The sequence below is a fragment of the Lactuca virosa genome, chromosome 7 (assembly GCF_052849685.1).
Source record: "Lactuca virosa cultivar CGN04683 chromosome 7, Lactuca_virosa_CGN04683_v6, whole genome shotgun sequence".
NCBI classification, from domain to species: Eukaryota; Viridiplantae; Streptophyta; class Magnoliopsida; order Asterales; family Asteraceae; genus Lactuca; species Lactuca virosa.
In genome coordinates this window covers 225,525,775-225,532,944 of record NC_136432.1, presented here as the reverse complement: position 1 = coordinate 225,532,944, position 7,170 = coordinate 225,525,775, and the positions used below count along the sequence as shown (strand labels likewise).

The following is a 7,170-nucleotide window of genomic DNA, read 5'->3' as shown; positions in this document are numbered from 1 at the left end:
ATTCCCAATCTTAGTTACTTTAGGAAAATGTGAAATTGGTGCTAGCCCATAAAATTACACTTTGTACCTTACCAAGTCGTTAGTGGAGCGTGTGTGGTTAACCGGCACACTAACATGGACTAGTAAGTGTGGCAAAGGGTAACTTGACTTTATTATAGATCGGTGGAGCGTGTGTGGTTAACCGGTACATCGATTAGGTAATATTGTTAAGGGTACCAAGTCAATTTGTATGGTTATTCACACCTTGTTTGTGATCCTCGGCATCCCAGTCACAAACTTGAGAGGGCACAATCGAGATTCAAACATGCCATTGAAAGTTCAATGTATCTCAAAAGATCTAGGAGTTTCAAATCCAATTAAAAACTTAATTATATTTCGTTTTTATGGTGGAAATTGGTAAATCGTCATTTACCTACCTTCAACTATTTTATAATTTGGATTACGGCATCCCTCTTCCAGTTATAAATAGGTTGTTGGGTCCTAGCCTTAATATTTCATATTGGGTGTTATATTAAGGACTTTAAATCAACTAACTTGAATTTCTCCCGTTATAGATGTCTAGTTTAGACAGCTATGGTCTTCCCAAATCTTTAGGAACAAGCTTCCTAATGAAGATGATATCCCAAATGGCAACCAAGGTGAAAGATCAATCCCTTTGTTGTGCATTAGTGGGACTGGAAATCATACTTCACTTCCTCCACCTCCTCCAATAAATCTCCTTATCCCACAAGTGTCAAGACTTGATAAGTTCTAAGTCACTCAATCCCTATTGGCAAACAAAGTCTATATGTGCTTAGGTCTTGGAGATTAAGTCCCATATTGACAAGCCGAGAGAGCCGGCTGTCGAAGTATCGAGGTAGCTGGCTGTTGACTTGGTTCTTCAGTCACTCCCTGATGACAGATCACGACATGACCCTTAATGATCTTACCTATTTGCTTGATGATGCTGAATCAGCAATGATTTGGAGCATTGGTAAAGCAAAATTTAATTGGAAGATCAACTTCCCAAACTTCCACGGACATTGACAATGGTAACATTGGAGGTCCAGAAAAACTTTTTCTTCCCAATTGAAAGGGATTGGCCATAGTCAACTCGGTTGACCAAATGGTAAAGAGAAAGGCTAAGTCTGTGTACCGTTTCCAAAGAGTCCATATGTTTCTGTTGCCAAAGGAAGGGCATTGGTTGCGAAGCTGCCAAATTTACCTAAAAGTCCATAAGGATAGTAAAGTCAAATGTTTGACTCTGCTTTAGGTAAAGTCCATTATCTAACTTTATTAAGTTTCTATTCTGAGATTCTTATTGTATGATGTGACTGGGTCACATATTGATGTTTTAAGAATCAAAGAAGAGTGAAGAAACTTAAAGGAAGTATATGCTGATTCTGATCGTGAAGATGGATTTCGATCGCATGGTTCGGTGATCAGAATTTTGAGTTGTTACTTAAAAGTTATGATATATTTCTTAGGAATAGATAACAACAAGTTTTCCATATGGATTGTAAGGATAAGTTTTCCGCAAAGTTTTAAAAATAAAAGAAAATGGTTTTGATTTTATTTTAAGTATCCTTACAATGGCATTTGTGAAAAAGGTTGTTGCTTATATGTTTCCATTGATAAGCAATATGGGTAAATGGATTTGATTCTTTCATTAGTGGTAGTGTCATAATTTACCAAATAAGGAAAGATTCTCATCACCCAAGTTTCAATTGGATAGAAACTTGGAATCATGCAAGTTGTATTGTGTGATGAATGAGAATTTTCATCTTTAGTAAATTAAGACTAATTCCTTGTTCACATTCGCATGTGAGTCAAGCGAAGGACTAAAGGATCGGGTACATTAAGTTGTGCACCAGTCAGGTCCACCACAAAGGTAGATAAGATTATTCGTTATGATTTACTAAAGTTTAGTAAATATGGTTATGCTTACGAGTTTAAGTGTAATTCTGAAACATTGGAAAAGTTTCAATGTATGGCAGAATGAATAAGAAGAATCAAATAAGGCAGAAAGATAAAAGTTTCTCCAATCTGAAAGAGATGGGAGAGTACTTGTGTATTTTGTTTTATGATTATCTTAGTGATTATGGAACCATATCACAATTGATCCTCTAAGGACACCTTAGTGTGTTTGTTGCCTGAGGAGAGGAATCGTGAATTGTTGAAATGGTTAAATCAAAAGATAATTCATACTTCGTTCCAAAAACAAATCCTGGAGTAATACTCCAAGATTGTAACTTGAGTGACATAGTCTTTAGAAGGTTCATAACACTTGTCAAATGTAGAGTAAGATGTCTCCTATTCTTGTACATTTGAGATTGGTAAGTTGTGATGTTTTGGATAAAACAAAGACCAGCTAAGACCAATAGTGAGAAGTGTTGAACTTGATAAGAATCCGCACTAGCTTTTGAATATTTGTATTGTCAAGAAATGGTTCTTGACAAAGAGAAGTCTTATATGTCAAGAGGACAGTGGGAGTCTAAAAGATTCTGAAATAGTTTCAAAAACTAATCAAGAGTTTTGTTAATCACTATCCCACGACTTGAAGTTTGTAACCTATCGTGTTGACATATTCTTATTTCTGTGTCTATTCCAGTTAAAAGTTGATTATGCTTGTGAGTTCTATGAGTTCTCAATTGTTTGCATAACAACCCGGAAGCAATGGCGGGCATTGTGCTACCAGGTGGCAAGAAATTAAGATTGAACAAGTTCAGTCTATATGAGTTTGGATTTGTCACTAACCTTGTCTTGTGATTATGGTTATGACAAATTCACATGGATAGGAACACATACACCATAAAAATCTAAGTGTCATAAGGTTTCTCTTCGATTCATGAAAATGATGGTAAGGAAACTCTTTCACTAAGTAGATTTTGAGTAGATGGCAATTGTGAGAATGACAAAAGGTCTAAACATTATGATTACGGCATCCCTCTTCATAATTGTTTAGACACACAAGTGAGCTATCTAAGGAAAGGTATACGGTTTTGATAAAGTCTTATCAAAGAAATTGCGTATCAGAAATCTGAACTTTGGTAGAAAAGTCAATAAAGTGTTGGTTTCTAAAAGTCCAGCTGATCTCTGGATACATGTCAAAGCTAGTGGGAGCATAAGTGTTATGCTAGTAAGATAATAATCATTATGCTAGTGGGAGGATGATGTTAATTATAGAAAACAAAAGTTTCAATTCGCCTTGAAAAAGTTGTTTTGCTATAATTAAGGGAGAGAATTTTGTACTTCACTCCAATTCTACAAGCTTAGATTGAGAATTTAATCTACTTTAGTCAAGAATATATATGAATGTTATGCTGGAATGGTTCAACATAAGGAAATTCTATATATGTTGCGTTCTCAAAATTCGATTATGATTACGGCATCCCTCTTCATAGTTCGAATTATGAAAACATGGCAAATAAAAAAAATTTATAGCATAAATCATGTCCCATATGCTTTGGGTATAGGTTTGATTACATGTGCTATAATATTCATCCATTCTAAATTTTCCAAATGCCTAGGGCATTAAGATGGAAAAAGGAATAGAACTGGAAATGACTAAAATGATTAAGCAAAGTTGTCGAGGACAATCTGAGGTTTACCAAAGATTGGTTGCTCATGGACAATTAGAAGTATAGAGTAAGGACCATATTGACATATTTTGAAAAGAGGCAACTCTTGTTCATAAGTGATGGTCAAAATGGTAATATGGAATTGTCTCCATAGGTGGAAGTTATTCTTTGAATCTGTGTAAGATTAAAGAACTTAATGCTAAGAAGGATGTTCAAAGGAATGTACTTTGAATTTGAGACTTCATTTCCATGGAATTGTTTTCCATTGGAATACTTTGTAATGTCTGTTGCCAAGTCTTTGTGACTTCTGTGTATAGTCATTACAAGGGGATCATTGCATATAAGTTTAGAATCTAACAGATTACAGTAAATGGCAAGAGTTTGGTATTCTTGCATTTACAACGAGGATTGGAATTGTGAAATGAGCATCATTGGAATATTGTCAATTGATCTATATGTAAACATAGTATGCATACTTGGAGTATGGCATAATTGTTGTTTGGAAAAACATAGTGTACATGCTTGGAGCATGGGACAACTAATGTTTTAATTCAAGCATAAAGTTGATTAATCGAAACATAAATAATGAGTAATTAATATGGTGCTTAAATAAAAGGTGTTTTTATTTACACTCAAAGTGTTGGGGCCATATAAGATTAGTATTATTCTTGTGTTTCACTTTGCATGTTTTGACTTCCAGAATAATTATGTTATGGTATATATCATATTATTCAAACCATCCACAGTCAGTCATATGTTGGAAGTAGATATGAATCAAGACTGTCATGAATTTGGCTTGTATGATTTGTCTAAAGTGCTTTAGACAATGCAATGGTTGCTACAACATTCATGAGTACTCATTGGTTCATTTCTTACCGTTATGTTCTTTTCGGTCGTGAACAATCATTTCTTCATGAGACTTTTAGAGAGCTTAGCCATATCAGCTCCTAAAGATGCGACCTCACATTCATCTCACATAGGTAATGCTAATCTGGAACAATCCGTACTATTCCACTATAAAAGCTATCAACATTATTAAGAATAAAGAATCCATCCCTATATCATCAACGGAAAACATAAAATAAATATAACAAGAGTGAGCATACCTTTGTGTTAGTGCTTCTTTGAGTCTTCCCCAACTAGTTTTCCTATTAAACCTAGACCATGGGATCTCCAATGTTGCTAGGTTAGGTTTCTGCCAGGTGGTGACTCATTATGTTGATTTTATGCCCATTCCCATCGATGTGAAGAGAGCTTGCTCTCTACTAAGGCCTTTTGTCAAAGGATCAGCTATATTTTCCTTTGAATTTATGTAGCTAATGGAAATGATTCCATTCTTCAGCAAGTCTCTTATTGTAAAATGTCTGTGCCTAATGCCTCTCGACAGCCATACTATCACAATGTATGCCAATGGAAGTAACAGGTTGAGGTCACAGAGGAATAGCTTCTAGGAAGCTTTTAAGCCATTCAGCTTCTTCAACACCTTTTTCTAAAGCAACAAACTCTGCTTCCATTGTAGAATGAGTATTCATAGTTTTCTTAGATGATTTCCAAGAGATAGCATCTCCACCAACAATTAACACATATCTACTTGTGGATTTTGCCTCTGAAGTATTGGAAATCCAATTTGCATCACAATACCCTTCAAGAACAGGAGGATATCTCGTGTAATGAAATCTAAAATTCATTGTATGCTTTAAATATCTATGCACTCTCACTAATGCATACCAATGATCTTTCCCAGGATTATGGGAGTAGTGGCTCAATCTACTTACACTCACTAAGTCCGGTCTTGTACAATTCATAATATACATTAAGCTACCAAGAACTTGAGTATATTCTAACTGAGCTACACTATCATCGTTATACTTCTTAGGATGACTAGAAGCATCAAATGGGCTGACAACCGGCTTGTCATCATAGTATCCAAACTTTTTGAGTACACTTTCAATATAATGGGATTGAGTAAGAGTATATCCATCTACCCTTATTTGAACTCTTACACCAAGGATCACATCTACTACTCCCAACTCCTTCATGGAAAAGGAGCAGTGTAGCATTTTCTTGGTTTAATTTATCACATCCAAATTAGTACCCATTATAAGCATATCATCCACATACAAGCATATGATAACACAAGCATTCTTGTATTGTTTTACATAAACACATTTATCACATTCATTTATTCTAAATCCAGTAGAAAGTAATGTGTTGTCAAACTTCTCATGGCATTGCTTGAGAGCCTGTTTTAGTCCATAAAGTGATCTTACCAATTTACAGACTTTGTTCTCTTGACCTTTAACCACAAACCCTTCAGGTTGATTCATATATACCTCTTCGTCTAGTTCACCATACCAGAAGGCAGTTTTCACATCCATTTGGTGTATTTCCAAATTGTTAATGGTTGCAATTGCTACTAATTTGCAAATTGATGTAATTCTTGTAACATGTGAATAGGTGTCAAAGAAGTCTTGACACTCCTTTTGATGATACCCTTTAGCTACTAAAAGAGCTTTTACTTATCAAAGGTACCATGAGGTCTAAACTTCTTCTTGAATATCTATTTGTGCCTAACTGGTTTTTGCCCAGGTGGAAAATCTACCAATTTCCAAGTGTTATTATGCACAATAGAGTCAATCTCACTTTTGATTGCCTCTTTCCAAAAGGGAGCTTCAGAAGAATCCATAGCATCCTTATAAGTTTGTGGTTCTTTATTCACTACGTAGGTCATGTAATCTGTAGTAGTGTTGATTATGATGGCATGTGCGGAACTAGAAAAGATCTAGTGAATCATCATACAAACTTAAAAGCACAAGGAGTAAATAAATCTTTTTAAGCTCATATTAGATCTAGAAAGAATATACAAATGGGTCTTGTATAAATTCTCTCTCTAAACTAATGCTCTCAAAGTGTTCATTACTAAATATGAGTGTCACTCACTTCCTATTTATAGGAAAGACAACTCATTTACACATCAATAAGGGTAAAGCACAAATACATCCAAGCGTGACTTTGCACCCTAACATTCCCCCCCTCAAAGTTAGGATTGGATGTCCGGCTTCAATATCCAACGAGCTCGCACGATCAAGACTAAACTCCCCCTCGAAGTAACACCGGTCTTCAAATCCACAAATGAATACCGAAAAAACTCGCTTCGAATACCCATCATTCTTCCCCTTTTTATAATCAAAAAATGATTATAAAACCCATTAAGGGTGAGAAGCGCCCGAGGAATGAACATCACAATACTCCCCCTTGATGTGTACCAAAAATGAATCACCAAAAATCTTGCACGAAAAAACTATCACGAAAAAGCCTGAAAAAAATTTCCAATTTGTGAAATTTTTTTGACTTTTTGGGTGAAAGTTGCAAGATTTTCCAAAAACCGGGTAAAAACTATCAATAACAGAAATCTGCAGGGACCCGTTGCGCCACAAACAGCCAAATATGCGAAATTCTCCCCTATTTGCGAAACTGGGTAGAAAATGTTAATTCGCACAAACTGCAGGGACCAGAACTGTAAAATCTTCATTTTCTCAGAAAATTAACCCAATTTCGAAGTTGGGTATTTGCTGCCAACTTTTTGAAACTTCAAGGACTGATATCGAAA

The 7,170-nt window shown here is 35.4% G+C and overlaps 1 pseudogene; it reads right to left on the bottom strand.

Moving 5' to 3' along the window:
* Positions 1–4,990: 4,990 nt before the first annotated feature.
* Positions 4,991–5,599, bottom strand: LOC145127606 (secreted RxLR effector protein 161 pseudogene; annotated as a pseudogene).
* Between the last annotated feature and the right edge of the window lie 1,571 nt (positions 5,600–7,170).